A 16,484-nucleotide genomic window follows, 5' to 3' on the forward strand; every position below is an offset into this window, starting at 1 on the left:
TGATTTGTGTGTTATTCACCTAAAATGCCTCACATGATGTTGTTTTATTTTATTAATTTATTTGAAGAAAAGTTTGCTATTTTTCTTTATTCTTCAAAACCATCTACCAACTGGAATAAGGATAATTTACATCTTAGTTGGATTTGTAACTGACAGATAAATATTTTTATAACTTTGGCAAATACCAGTCAGTTAAAAAAGATGCAGAGCTACACACACACAACACACACACACATACATACACATCACTACCAGAGAAACATGCTGCTTTTGTAAATATATACTGCCTTATATTCAATCTTTTGATGCCTTTCAGGAAATCTCCATGAAAAATAATTTACAAAGTGGAAAAAAAATGAAAAATTAAATGAATTTTATTAAGAAAAACTTTAGCACAACCATAAGTTAAAAACTAATTTGAAAGGGAAGCATGAAGTCTCATTTGAAGATAGGAAACTTCCTCTCTCTGAAAATACAAGTTACATTTTCTTCTGTGGAATTTAATAAGCTGATATGAATCAGTACCTTAGCACTCAGCCCAGAAGTAGAAAGCAAAATTATCTTTCTGGCCAAAATGGTGACACATAATTACTCATTCTCAAAAAAATCCTTAGCACTACAGCATTTTCAAATGCACATTTGCTTAGACATGATATCTATCTTGAAGAGTATTATTTAATGAAGAATGTTCTGTCATCCTTTGGAATTTAACTGAACTTGGGAGTAACCAGAAAGCAAGCTCTGAGTAGATGGTCAGTACTTTTACTTATGACAATGTCATAATAATATGAGATATGGAAGGTCACTGAATAAAAAATGTACAGTAATCCAGCCCAAAATATTTCTCATTAATTTTTTTTTATTTGACATGACAATTACCTGTCTTTTACCTTTTTTTGTTCCATTAACCTGGCTTATAATACAGGCAATACCTTCTGTAGGGAAAAAAGAAAACAACTCATTGACCTAAATGAAAAATATTTGAAGTAAAAGATAAGTGGATATGAACAAGTGAAGGTCTATAGCAATGATATTTTGAATTCTATACTAACTAAAATTATAAACTTTTCTACATTAAGAGTGAGAAAAATTCATCATTTCGTGACCTACATTAATGCTTTACAAATTTGCCTGCTCATTTTAGCCATCTCTGCGTCATTCTCAACTGGATTCAAGATGTTTCAATAGCTGTTTCAGACCATAGTGTATAATGTATTCTTACTGGAAATATCATCTTATTATGAAGGCTAGTGGTATTTTTCATTTAATATTAGGCAGAAATCCACTATGATAAATAAAAAATATTGATTATTCAAGTTGTAGTGAGCTACAGTAACCTGTCATTATATTATTGTCTCTGTTCTGTGCACATAGGTCACAAATTTCTGATTAATTCAATTTTAAAGCTTATCCCAAATATATTTATTTGTAATTCAACATAAGAAATTTAGTTTTTGCCATGGATATTGTAATCCTCATTAATGTGTAGGTACATGAAGTATGAAAGGAGGCTTATAAAAAATCTCTAATCAGGCAAGTGCACCATTAAAAAATAAAACTCAGAAGTGAGTTAAGTCATACAGCATTTAAGAAATGAGTATGATGAAGAAAGCAAAGGCATTGTTTACATGTGATTTGAGAAGGATTTAGTATCTTATTCCAAGGTTCTATGTTATTAATTTGCATTGGAATTAATAGTCAGTGTTTCATAAATATTCTTTTTGTGTGTATGCTTATGATTTGTTTTCTTGTTAACCTCTGTATTATTGCCTCACATTAAGAGTATTATCTGATCAATTGGGAAAAGGCTAATATCCACAGGTTTTTGAGGGATCCAAGGGATTATCATTGCAGTCCACTTGCACAAATTCCACAAATGCTCACTCCTGCCTGATAAAATAATATTTTGGTACTGGTGATGGATGGGGTGGGAGGTAAAAGTAGAGTGGGGGGGGCATACAAACCATTGATACAGAGCTTGCTTTAGGGAAACACTTTAGTCAATCTATTGAAATGAGCTCAAAATTCATAGATCCAGTAAATATCAGAAAAGGGTTCGTAAGGGACACTTTTAAACTCTGATTCTTAGTCAAATTGGGTTGAAAATAGTATTGACTAACTGATAAATTAATTTAAATAAAGGCCCCTTATGTCCCTAAAAGTAAAACATGCCCAGGAGAGCTTATTTAGAAGTATTTTAACTTCCACTTAATCATCCATTAAGTTTTTTATTTTAAATTTTTTTAAACATCTTTATTGGAGTATAATTGCTTTACAAAGGTGTGTTAGTTTCTGCTTTATAACAAAGTCAGTCAGTTATACATATACGTATGTTCCCATATCTCTTCCCTCTTGCGTCTCCCTCCCACCCTCCCTATCCCACACCTCTAGGTGGTCACAAAGCACCAAGCTGATCTCCCTGTGCTATGCGGATGCTTCCCACTAGCTATCTATTTTACGTTTGGTAGTGTATATATGTCCATGCCACTTTCTCACTTTGTCACAGCTTACCCTTCACCCTCCCCGTATCCTCAATTTCATTCTTTAGTAGATCTGTGTCTTTATTCCGGTCTTGCCCCTAGGTTCTTCATCACATTTTTTTTTTTCCTTTTAGATTCCATATATATGTGTTAGCATACGGTATTTGTTTTTCTCTTTCTGACTTACTTCACTCTGTCTGAGAGACTCTAGGTCCATCCACCTCACTACAAATAGCTCAATTTCATTTCTTTTTATGGCTGAGTAAGATTCCATTGTATATATGTGCCACATCTTCTTTATCATCTGTCAATGGACACTTAGGTTGTTTCCATGTCCTGGCTATTGTAAATAGAGCTGCAATGAACATTTTGGTACATGACTCTTTTTGAATTATGGATTTCTCAGGGTATATGCCCAGTAGTGGGATTGCTGGGTCATATGGTAGTTCTATTTTTAGTTTTTTAAGGAACCTCCATACTGTTCTCCATAGTGGCTGTATCAATTTATATTCCCACCTACAGTGCAAGAGGGTTCCCTTTTCTCTACACCCTCGCCAGCATTTATTCTTTGTAGATTTTTTGATGATGGCCATCCTGACTGGTGTGAGATGATATCTCATTGTAGTTTTGATTTGCTTCTCTCTAATGATTACCGATATTGAGCATTCTTTCATGTGTTTGTTGGCAATCTGTATATCTTCTTTGGTAAAATGTCTATTTAGGTCTTCTGCACATTTTTGGATTGGGTTGTTTCTTTTTTTGATATTGAGCTGCATGAGCTGCTTGTAAATTTTGGACATAAATCCTTCGTCAGTTGCTTCATTTGCAAATATTTTCTCCCATTCTGAGGGTTGTCTTTTGGTCTTTTTTTATGGTTTCCTTTGCTGTGCAAGAGCTTTTAAGTTTCATTAGGTCCCATTTGTTTGTTTTTGTTTTTATTTCCATTTCTCTAGGAGGTGGGTCAGAAAGGATCTTGCTGTGATTTATGTCATAGAGTGTTCTGCCTATGTTTTTCCCCTAAGAGTTTGATAGTGTCTGGCCTTACATTTAGGTCTTCAATCCATTTTGAGTTTATTTTTGTGTATGGTGTTAGGGAGTGTTCTAATTTCATTCTTTTACATGTAGCTGTCCAGTTTTCCCAGAACCACTTATTGAAGAGGCTTTCTTTTCTCCACTTTATATTCTTGCCTCCTTTATCAAAGATAAGGTGACCATATGTGCGTGAGTTTATCTCTGGGCTTTCTATCCTATTCCATTGATCTACAATCCTACTGACAAGGACCAGCTTGGCCACCACTTAATAACTACTCTGGAATGTGTGATCACCTCTCTTTAAAATGCAGACCAATACTTTTTACTCTTTGTCTGAACTTTGCAGCCTCAGTCAATCTCCCTAGACAACAGGAATAGTCCCATTTGATACCCAGTTACAAGTATGTTGAGTATGTTGTGTGAACTAAGGAGCAATTACTTTGTAATATGTGTCTTAGTTGCCCAGAAGCCTTTTTCATTTTGTTTTATTTTATATCCTGGTGTATTTTAGATTTTCAAACCTGCAGTACTGATATGTTTCTAGTTTTTGGTAAGTGTAATGGTGTAGGCTTCCCTGTATCATTTTTTTTAAACATTTTAGATTTATGTCTCAAACCCCAAGCTAATTATAAGTGACCCACTGAATTCTTAAAATTTCTTATATTGTAATCAAATAAAATATATATAAGTTTTCAGCATTGTTTGGAAAAGGCATTCAATATGTATTTATTTATTAATCATATGAGTTTTTCCTATGTAAATTTTTCTTCCTTTAACATGGTACCTTTTCAAGGACAATGCTTTGGTATACCCTATGTTTAAGAGGAAATATATTGGAATTTGTGTTAGAAATTCAAATGCTGCTTGATCACTTACTAGATATGAGATTTGGGGAAAGATTTTTTAAACTTATTTCAGCCTCAGTTTCCATTGTTTAAAGAACAACACCTATTTTGCCTGTTCGTAAGAATTACATGTTGCAATGAGTATAAATCTTCTGAAATTCAGAAGGAGATTTATATATATTAGGACCCTTTACTCACCCTTCAATTACTCGTCCCTTATGTAAGATATTCCATTCTGAGTATCTTCTCTGAATCTGTGATGGTGATTCCTTGCTCTCAGAATAATTAATCTTTCAGAATCTGTATCACAAAATCTACAATCAATATACCAGCCACCCTTCACTCATTTGTATTATATTATACTCAGAATCCTTAGAGAACTATAAAAAATATATGCACTTGCCAGGGGCAGTATTGTTGCGTTTTCTGATTCCTTCTGAAGTCTATGATGTAATTAATCTGAGCTTGCTGCTCTGTCAACTTCAATAATCCTGATGACCTTATTACACTCTCCAGTGGAGAGTTATTAAGCGAGCACCTGAGGGAATTAGATTCTACTGTCATCGTTACAAGCCAATGTTTTTAGAAACCGTTTCACCCCCTTGTGTATATGAGACGTTGTATATTAAACTGAGGATGAATAGAACTGTTGTGTTTGCCAACTCATTTTCATAGCTGGGGGCTGGGTGGGGGAGGAGAGCTAGTGAGGATTCTAACAAGGAAGAAAATTAAACTGCATCTGTGTAGGTAAAACCAAGAGTCTATTTTCATTATTAAAGCTGTTTGTCATTGCAATAACCACTGGTTGTTGTCTCAGGGAAGTACTGTACATGCCCACAGTTTTAGAAAACAGCTTCTCCATTTCTCTTTGCTGCTTTTGACTTGATTGCCGGGATGGCAGCGTGATTGGATACCTGAATAATAATAAATTTTGGCATGCAGATTTGAACAGTGAAGGAAAAGGATGAGGAACATAATGGCAGTGGCGTAAGCCCATGTTAAATTTATGCAAAACTATGGTTAGCCAAATGATGAACAGATGCAGCTGAGTATTTCCATCATTTTTGTTAAATATCCTGCAAATGATTCTGGCTGATTATACAGAAAAATTGCATCAAAATGAAGTGTGTACCTGAGTAAAATATTAATGACTGATCTCCATTCAATGGGCTACAGATAATACAGCTGTTTTTAGCCTCCAGCTGTGGAAACATAACTTACTTTTTCTGGGGGTGGGCGGAAGAAAACTTCCCATTTTGTTTCATTTCCATATCATTTTCTATTTACTTATTTTTTTCTTTCCTTAGTTTTCTGACACCTCTTTCTTTTAGAAGTATCTCCAACACCCACACAATCTTCCTGAGTAATAGGAGTCAGCAGGTGTAAACTTTATTTAGACTTCTGGCAACGTGTGTCGTTCATGAGTGGCGACATCTCGGGGAGGAGCCTATTAGGGTCTCAGTGCCTGAAGTAGAGTTTAGGATGGGAGGCTACATGTCTTTGGCTCCTAAGTCACAGCTGCCATGAGGCCAGGAGTAGACAGGAAACTAGGGACTGGCCCCACTTCCCATAAAAGCTTGGCCAAGCGTGGGTGGTAACGATGAAATCAAGATCGTCTTTTTGAGGGATGAATAAAGGCATAAGCAGTAAGGCAGGACGAGGGTAGGCAGAAGGCTAAAAATGAACAGAGGAAGTACTAAGTAAAATCTGTGAAGCAGAAGTGGTTGAAAATAAACAGAAAACTCAAGTGGAGCAAAAGAGAAGAGCGAGAAGTGAATTGCTAATTTATAATAATGGCATAGATATGTAGCCAGACACTGTATGAAGATCATTTCATATACCATCTCATTCAATTATCACTGCACTCCTACAAGTACAGAATCCGTCCAAATCCTATAGATGTGGAAAACGGAAGTTCAGGGACATTACAAACAAGGAAACAAACACATCGAAGATTATATAGCTGTTTGAACCCAACACTTTGGCCCCAGAGCCCATACTCTTGAGCACTGTCACCGTATTGCCTTCAGTAACACCTGTAGTAGTGAGAGAAAAGCTGGGAAAGTGACTGAGTCATAATAGTACCAGAAATGGACAGTAGGTAGCAGCTACTTTCACTGAGATCAGTTCTATTTCACAGTTTTCTAAATCCTTAAATTATAATTCTGGCTATGAAACTCATCCTTTTCTTCTGTGAGACCTGGCTGTATCGTTCTCAGGCCTCCAGAATTCTTACTTGTTGGAGTATTCTAAAATAATATAGGGATAGGCCTGAAAGAAATGCGAAGATATGGGGAGAGAGTGGTCCAGGCAGAGACAGTAAAAAGTATAAATGCCCTGAAATAGAAATAAGACTGTTCTAGTCTTAGCAAGAAGTCCAGTTTAGCTCTATTATAACAGAGATTCTATGCTATCTCAAAGCCCCTAAATCTTAGAACTGTGAGAGTGACTGACATGTAGGAAGGGTTCAATAACCACTTGTTGAATGAATAAATGAATGAAAAAGTACATGAACGAAAACTGAACAATATTTAGGCGCCAGGCGTTGGTGAATGGAAGTCAAATGTTACCAAAATGGCAATAGGAGAGGAAAAATAGCTTGAGCATTTAACATGAGAAAACTTCTTTAATTCACCAATCTGTTTTTGATTAGCCCCACTTCTTTGTTTATATTTTATTGTACCGAATAGCCTCATGCTGTTTACTTGGCTTCAGAGACTTTGTGTTTTTCCAAACAAACATACTGTTCATTAAAAAGGCCATTTCTAGCTTTTCATGAATGGGGAATAATGCCAGAATTTGACAACTTCATTTTATCAGGCTGCTCATCTGTGTAAATTTATTAGGATCATTTATTTCTAAATATCTTCCAGATTGATAGCTAAGTCAAAATCAAATCATTGCCAAATTGGCCAGAGATACATTTTAATAACTTCAGTGTTCCTTACTACCAACTCTACAGACATGCTCTTTGACTAACTCAAGTTTTATGTTAGATAGTAATCCATCTTCAGTATGAACCGTAATTATATGTAACTGTGCTCTCTAGGATATTAGAACGAACAGACTGAAAATCCACAAATAAAATACTTGACATCCACTTTGCCTTCTTTTTGATGCTTCTAATTTTCTCCCTACTCTAGTCATGTGCTTGTATTTCTTCAATGTATTGTATGTGATCCATATGGTGTCCTGAGTTCTGCTTCTGGGTCTGCTACTGGTGTTAAAGCTGTCAAATGTTTGCACAAAATATGGTAAAAAAATCAATTTTTATTCACTCATTTTTCAGTGCAATCAGTGAACATTGGTCATAATGCTGTGAGAACTTGGCAGTACCAATCTGAGTTATAAGCACCAGGCTGTACTGAGAATCCTCCCTCTCCTCAGATGTTGAGTTATCAACCTTAAACCAAATCTCTTGGCTTTAGTGTGTAGGGACTGCCATAACAAAATACCACAGACTGGATGGCTTAAACAACAGAAATGTATTTTCTCCGCTTCTGGGGCCTAGAAGTCCAATATCAGCAGGTTTGACTTCTTCTGAGTCCTCTCTCCTTGGCTTGCAGATGGCCATCTTCATGTTACATCCTCATGTGGACGTCCATCTGTCTGTAAGTCTGTGTTGTAATCTCCTCTTCTTATGACACCAGTCATATTGGATTAGGGCCCATCTATCCCACCCATCTGACCTCATTTTATCTTAATTACCTCTTTAAAGGTGCTGTTTCCAAATATAATCACATTCTGAGGTACTGGATTTAGGGCTTCAACATATGAATTTTGAGCAGACAGAATTCGCCTATAACAATAGTATTTCCTCATGACATATCTCCTAGAAGAATCTTGATGGCCTTGCTGTACTAAATATCTAGACGTACCCAGCGTGCCTCAAACTCAAATAAGGGCCATCTGCTACAAGCAGATGACTTTGATGGTTTTCAGAGGCTAAAGGGAAGAAATCAATGAGTAGACAGTTTTGCTACTGTAGAGGACAGACATATGTTAAGTTTTAATAAAGCCATTATACACTAACTGTGTTTGTTTGCATGCATGTATGTGTGTAATTTTTTATCTTTACAACCAACATAAAAAGTTGGTTTTATAAATCCCACTGTACACATAAAACTATCAAGGCTTAGAAAATTATCTGATGTGAAAAATGGCAAGATGATCGGCATAGGGCTGGACTTAAAAAAACCAGATTTCTATTATTTCAAAATCCTTACACTTGCCGTTGCATAGGACCATCTCTCTAAAGGCTAAACTCAGTTTTGACCAAACTCATGAAAAAATTATTAAATGAGACTCTCTGAAATATTCTTTTCATCTTTCATATTTGCAGGCAATAACCTAGTGATTTTGTTAAACTTATGGAGGTGATTCAACTGAGAAATTCAGTTCAGGTAGGCTGAGAGCCAAAAGAGGTTACGAGACCTAAAATCTCACCAAGGGAACAGCGAGTAAGACCGCCTGTGCTTACTACCGGTGGTAATAGCAGGGTTCTCCTGCATCTTAAAGCCACACTAATTTAGAACCATTCAACTTAAATAAGATCTCTGTTACAAATGAAGTTTTTGTCCATTTGTCTGTAAATCACATCTGGCAAAAAGAGCCAGACAGTTTTCCCCAAAATTGGAAAATACATTTGTATGGTTCGGCATACAAAAATTTGCTTTGAGATCTATGAGAGAACTATCTCAAGGGATGAGATAGTTATCCTGTAGTGTAATAGAAATACAAATAGAGGTTGTGAGACTGCCTGTACAAAGACACATGCAATACTTACTGAGATGCCATAAATAACTAATCGTTATTTTATCTAGAACCCCCAGATCAATAGTCACCGTGACATATTCTTAGGAATACTATTTTGGTGACTCAAACTGAGAAGTTAAAATCTCCTCTTATTTGGACAGAGATATTTGTAGCATGAGAGGTAGAGTTAATAAGAATTGCCAATTCTAATTGTGCTGAGTAGGCCAGAAGTTTTAAATAAAAGGATATGCTGGGCCTCCCTGGTGGCGCAGTGGTTGAGAGTCCGCCTGCCGATGCAGGGGATACGGGTTCGTGCCCCGGTCTGGGAGGATCCCATATGCCGCGGAGCGGCTGGGCCCGTGAGCCATGGCCGCTGGGCCTGCGCGTCTGGAGCCTGTGCTCTGCAACGGGAGAGGCCACAACAGTGAGAGGCCCGCATACCGCAAAAAGAAAAAAAAAAAAAAAAAAAAAAAGGATATGCTATGTAATCCTTTCACTTTATATTGTATTTATAACCGAGTATCTTGCACCTACACAAAAGCAATCCTGATAATTGGAAGAAAGTCTGTTAAGACTGAAAGCAGAAATGACTTCTGTTATAAGTGACAAGTGATGCAACAGGAAATTACTTGCAAATTAATGAATGATTATGAAGCAAAAATCATGATATAACAAAAATATCGTATTTATTTCAGTGTACAATCTTAAATGAGATACTCTAACCCCATGGTATTTATATCCTAAGGTTTTCCTCCATTTAAACTTTAGTATGAATGATTAAACTGAGTTCAGTGACCTCCCCCCAAAAAGTACAAGACTAGGGAAATGAAACTTGTTTTCGAGAGATCTCTCCTCGAAGGTATGTCATAATTGCAATATTTACACTTATAAAAAATTACAGTAAATATTATGCAATATTTAAATGGATTAATTGAACTGTGCGTGTAGGAAAACATTATTTTTTTAGATTTCCAAACTATGATTTGTACATTTACATATTTTGGTTACAAGAGACCACCTACTTTTCATATTGCTAAGTGATAATGGAAAGGATTATTGATAAAAGGAATCATTACACAACCCAAGTCCATAGAGGAAAAGAGAGGAAACACAGAAGAGGGAAACTACGCAAATTATGTAATTGTATTTTTTTCCATGTTTAAAAAAAATACACGAACAAAAATTATGATGAAAGGGGTAAGTCAACTTGTTACATTTTACTGAAATTGGTATTATTTTGAGCTAGACACTTAGAATAGCACAAATATTGGCAATCTTGTGACAACAGTAGAAAAGGCCTTTAGAATAAGCCGAGTACTTAATGGAGAAAACGTAAAGGGAAAGGAGAGTAAGCTCTCTTTGCCACAGGCTGTGCTGCTTCCCATGTCACACACTAAAGCTTGTTTTATAGTTATACTTACACATCTTGCACACTTTAAAAAATATTTTAAGAGCAAAATAAGTTGTCAAGTTCTCTCTGATTCTTCTGTTAGACAATCTTACTATGAAATCACTGCAGTACATGGATACATGTCTGTTACCAAATAAAGAAATAATACATGCAGAGAATTGACTTTTTTTTCCTCTAGAGAATATAATTGTTATGTAGCCTTTGAGCACAATTAAAATTCGATGAAAGATAATAACACATTAAATAAAGGGTAATTCGTGAATGTTCCAGCAGATTTCTCCTGCTGAAGGTATGAGTGAACATCAGATATGCAGTTGCAATATTCATGTGCAGTGGCTGGCCTGAGGCAAATAACAAGAAGGTTATTATATGACAGGTTGAAGTCCTGTCATATTTGAGTCCGTAATTAATTCTGACATCACTGTGAGGGTGCAACGGTTGAAATCCTTATCCCTCTTTTAGAAGTGAGAAAACCTGAGTCCGAGAGACGATATGCCAAAGATCACAAGACTCCTTTGTGGCAGCGCTGTGACTACCACCTGCTCATTATGACTACTCTGGAGTTTTCACTCAATCCCAAACCTTTACTTTGAAATAATCTAATAAATTGATTTGATCCCTCTGTGTGATTGCACTTGAATACTTTTTTTTTTTTTTTAGATCAGAGGCTCTTTTCATTAAATGACACTCAGAAACCATTTCACTGATTCTCAAGCTGAACTGGTTCAGTAATTGGTTGACCTGTGGCAAAACCACAGAATTAAAAAGAAAGAACAAAATCGTTGGGGGAAAATGGAGAGCATTTAAAATCATAGCTTAAGTGATTTATAATCTAGTTATTATCTTCATAATAAATGAATTGTCTTTGTTCTCAAGTCTCAGAAATAATGTTTCCAATTTGTGAATGCTTTTGAAAAGTAATTGTTTAAAAAATTCTATTCAAAAATGACATTTATCAGGCACATGAAATTATGTGCTGCTCTAAATAGACCTGAGATTTGGCCACTATTATTTGGTCGCTGAAAGAAGTTAATCAAGATTTAAAATTTCACTCAGTTTCCATAATGGCAAGAACAGATACACTGGAATTGATAAAATCTTAGGATTAATTTAATTTTAGCAAAAGCACAACTGTAAAAATAAACAGTAGGATATATGAGCAATGCAGATCAATGGAGAAATGTTTTAAAGCCAGGTTTTTTTTTTCTGTTCCAATGGTTTCATTGTAGCTCTCTAAGATTTGTTAGCTGCTTTTGTTGTGGTGTTGTATGTTTTGTTATAAGCTTTTCTTTTGTTGTATTCAGCCACCAAATCATAAGTTTGTTTTTCTATGTAAAATTAAAATGTACAATTTGTGACTAAATCATCATATAGTAGTCTACCTTTGCAACCTAGCATTTTAGCTTTTTACAAAAGTTGTGATCTCATTAATGCTGTCCCGAAAAAAGAGAAAATAATCAAACTTTAATTGCTGAGGTACTTTCTAGGAGATGGAAGTTTTGAGATGAATAGTAAATTATCTCATTTGCTTTTTGCAACCAAACAGAAAACCTTCACGTTTCACTGTTTAAATTCACAATATATTAGGCAAAAACAGGACAAGTAGTACATTGCTATACTTCTTAAAATTAATTTTTAAATGTCGTGATTTTTAAGAGATACTGAATTTTGTTTAAATGTGTGAAATCTTACATTTGTAAAAAAAAAGTAGATTAAAAACCAAACAACTAATTTTTAGATTCTGCAGAATAAAAGCCTGGAATATACAAATATCTAGGAAGATTTTATAATTCAAATAATGGTAAAAGAATTTTGTTCCGCCCTGACAAGAACAAAATGAATCCATCGTTTTACTCTTGGAATTAACATAACAGAATATTATTCAATTCAATATTTACTTTTTATTCTATCATTTCTTCTATCAATATTTATTGAACATCTATTATGTGCCAGATATTGTGCTGAGCAGTATATAAGACAACGATCATCAGTCCTCATGAAATTTAAATTCCAATAGAAAATTCTACAGTTTGTAAGGAGTTGTGCTTAATATGCTCATGTCCATGAGTCATGGGGGAGGTGAGAGTGGGTAGAGCTTTTGAGGCTGGGGTGGTAGGGTGGTGCGGGCTTGGGGGCAGGGCCGTGGTGATTCAAACGCGCCAAGGAAGTGCCACAGAGAGTGGTGCTGTCACGACCTGTTGTCATTCCCATCTCAGGTATTACTGATAGATTTTCCCTCTGAATGGAAATAAAAGTCCCTAACCAAGAGTCTTAAATACCTTGCTTCCATCAAAACAAGGCTGCAGGTCCTTGGATAACACTGTTTTTCCATAAACACTCCACGATTTGGTAGATAGGGGCTTTTTGTGTATTATTTATATGACACCTAATCACACTGAACTTGTACAGCCCTGCTCCCTGAAGACCAGAGAGTAAACAGGAGATGCCGTCCTTGGAAACTCCATCCTTATCCTCATAACAGCTTAGCAACCAGGGTACTAAGGGGCAAAGTGAAAGCACAGTCTGTAAACGGGTGACTTCTAACCATGGCAGCCTCCCCCTGGTTTACACACTTTTTATAAACAATGCCTTGAAGGGGTGCGACAGGGCTATCACTCCTGCAATTAAGCTACTTGTGGACTTTGTGTTCATACAAAGGGCGATCATCCCGAGTGGGCCTGACCTAATCATGTCAGTCCTTAAAAGAGAGTGAAGCAACAGAGATGTTCTCCTGTTGGCCGTAAGCTTTCGTGTTGTGAGGAATGGGAAGGTGGGCTCCAGAAGCTGAGGGCCACTTTTTGGGGAGAGGGCGAGGAGTAGGGTGACAAGAAGGCTGATCCCACATCTCTATTTGCGTGATACACCACTACCTCTGACGGAGCCATAACGTGCTCTTCATTCTCACAGTTATCCACAGCTCTAGACATACAGCCTTACCATCTTTGCAGAAAATTTTATTCAGTAACACAATCTATAGTATTTTATGTCCATCAATAAAAGGTAACGTGTAAGGCCTGGAATAGTATCCTCATCCAAGCACCATGACTAACCATAGACTGAATATAACAAGCTGTTCTGAATTACTCCTGCTCATGCTCTGCTTAATGACACTGCCTGCCAATACCCGTGAGTTGCTAAGTGTTACCTGCCGTATAGCATTGTTTATGAGTATCACCACAAAGTATGTGATTTGGTCTCATATTACAAACTGCCTGTGGTTTTGCCACCTAGACACAGGTAAAGCTTGAAGTCTGAACAATTTGCTTTCACTCACAAGTGCTCACATGGGACTCCCAGAGCATATAATAATGGTTTAAGGTTAGATTGTTCCAATTCATCCCTGTCCATTCTTCACTTCTACTCACATCAAGCACAGAAGACCCAGTTTCAGATATCTTTAACCCTTTGATTTTCCCATATATTTCAAATTACTCCATTAGCTAATCCACTGTACATTTTTGACTATATGTCCATGCAGTTCATACCTTTATTTCTAACTTCTGATTACATACTATTTCCAAAACAGAATGTTACAAGTAAACAACACTTTCTTTGTAGATTTGGTCTCACAACCTTCATCACAGTTTGGCCCTCAATCTCTTTTAAAAACATCTCTCAATTCTTCTGTGAGTTACAACTAGGGTAAACAGATAACTTATTTTCCAAAACATAACACTTTTGAAAGGACAGGCGGATGATATCAATAACATCTGAATAACAGTTGTAAACCAAGACTCTCCCAGGAAGACCAGGATATGTGGTCATTCTTTGGGTCTTGTTAAGGCAGTAAGTCTGATAAATATTTGCACACACCCACAAGATAAAGTAGCTTAATTATCTTTTTCCACCTGAACCTAATAAATGTTCCTAATATACCACTTTCTGGGCCTGAAGTCCCCCCTTAGGCCTATCTCATAGCTTTCCCAATAGTAAAAATTATAACTGTTATAGATCAGTTAGCATTACTTTCGTGGGGGGTGGATTTTGGACTATACTATGGCTTATTCTTTCTCTAGCTAATAAGAAACAACCTATAATTAACACTAGACAAACCAGTTATAGAGTTTTTACTTTTTCATATATTCTCTGTGAGAATATTATTCTAATAGCGATGGTTTTATTAAATACTACTGTTTTTGTGGCCCACTGACATTACTCAGAAGAAAAGAGTTATTACAGATAATGTTGCTGATAAATTGATGATGACAAAAATCAAAGTCTTTAAAAATTTTATGAAAAGTCATTAAATCTATTGGGGGTAATTCACTGACTGTAAATACAAAGCTTTTGAATTAAAATTTTAGCTGAATGGGAAGTGGGAAAAATATTGATGCTGAGAAACTGGGAAAAGTATATGAGACAAGTTAAAAAATACTTTAACTGCTACACTGCAAATGCAACTGAGCAGTTCATTATAGGCAGTCATTCTGAAGTGATAAAATGATAAACTGAATTACTTCATATTTTCCACTTATCTTTTCAGACTGCCGTTTTTGTCCACACCGTAGAGCCCTCTTAAATGAACATTAAACTCTTTAACAAAAGGATGGATCCTTTACAACTGATCTAAAGGTATGCAAACAGAAGACCAGTGCCATCTATTGGAATATATATTGCCTTTAAATGCTTAGGGGCGGAAGGGTGATATATTTCTCTTATTCCAGAGGCAAAAAAATCTCAGGGTTATAATTTAAGGAATAAATAGTTCTAAGACACCAATCTTTATAAAGGCATTACAATGTGCATAATATCATGTTTTTAAATTCTCATAATTTTAAATCAAATAATTTATATATACAAGAGCTCAGCCAAAAAAAAAAAAAATTCCAGGGTCCCAAACATTCTAGGGATATGCTATTGGAGATTAAAAGACAGGATGGGGCCTCCCTGGTGGCGCAGTGGTTGAGAGTCCACCTGCCGATGCAGGGGACACGGGTTCGTGCCCCGGTCCGGGAAGATCCCACATGCCGCGGAGTGGCTGGGCCCGTGAGCCATGGCCACTGAGCCTGCGCGTCCGGAGCCTGTGCTCCGCAACGGGGGAGGCCACAACAGTGAGAGGCCTGCGTACCGCAAAAAAAAAAGACAGGATGAATGCAGACTTATTTTCTGCTTTCTCTCTAGGGCAGTGGTTCTCGACATTTAGAATGCACTGAGGCATACGTTGAAAATGCAGCTTCTCAGACCTCACTTTGCATAAGATGAAATATGAGGTGCTTGTGGGACACACAGTTGGAAATATATAGTATTTCCTTGGACAGGCAGATCTGAAGCAGAGATGGGAGCTTGGCTTAGAATGGCACATTTCTAACAAAAAAAGAGGTGTTTGAGATCTAGAGCAAAAGCCATAGAACAGTTTACAAAGCAGAATTACACAAACTCATGTGAAGGAGCCCATAACCTAACTGTGCCAAATTCTCTGCATTTAGATGGTAAAACTGATCTTGGGAATAAGATGACTTGGGTAGTTATTTTCAACATTTTATCATGGAATCAGAGAATGTCACAGGTGGAATGCAACCAAGAAATCGTTTCATTCGAGCTTATTAATTTATCAGTGAAGAAACTTGCCCAGAGAGATGAAGTGACCTAATTGGGGCCACAGAGTTTGTTGTCAAACTGATCATAATGTTTTTTCCAATCTATTATACAACATCAAAATCAGCTTTTGAATCATTGTTGAATCCAGTACTAAGCAGACATGACACAAGCACATTTAATTCCAAAAGAAAATTTAGCTGTAAGGGAAGTACTTAAGAGACCAGCACTCGTCTACCTTCAAACTATAGAAATGGCTGCTCTGCAAATATGGCCTTGAACTGTAATAATTCATACAGCATCAAGAGCGGAAGCAGCTTAGCTAGCCTTTCTCTGAACTGGGCTTGATTTAAAGTCATTACTCCTGTGTGTATTTACGGGTATGTGCATGCATGTGTGTGTATGTCTGAAAACAGGAGGAGCTGG

This window comes from Mesoplodon bidens (genome assembly GCF_964165515.1).
Source record: "Mesoplodon bidens genome assembly, chromosome: 11".
Lineage (NCBI taxonomy): Eukaryota > Metazoa > Chordata > Mammalia > Artiodactyla > Ziphiidae > Mesoplodon > Mesoplodon bidens.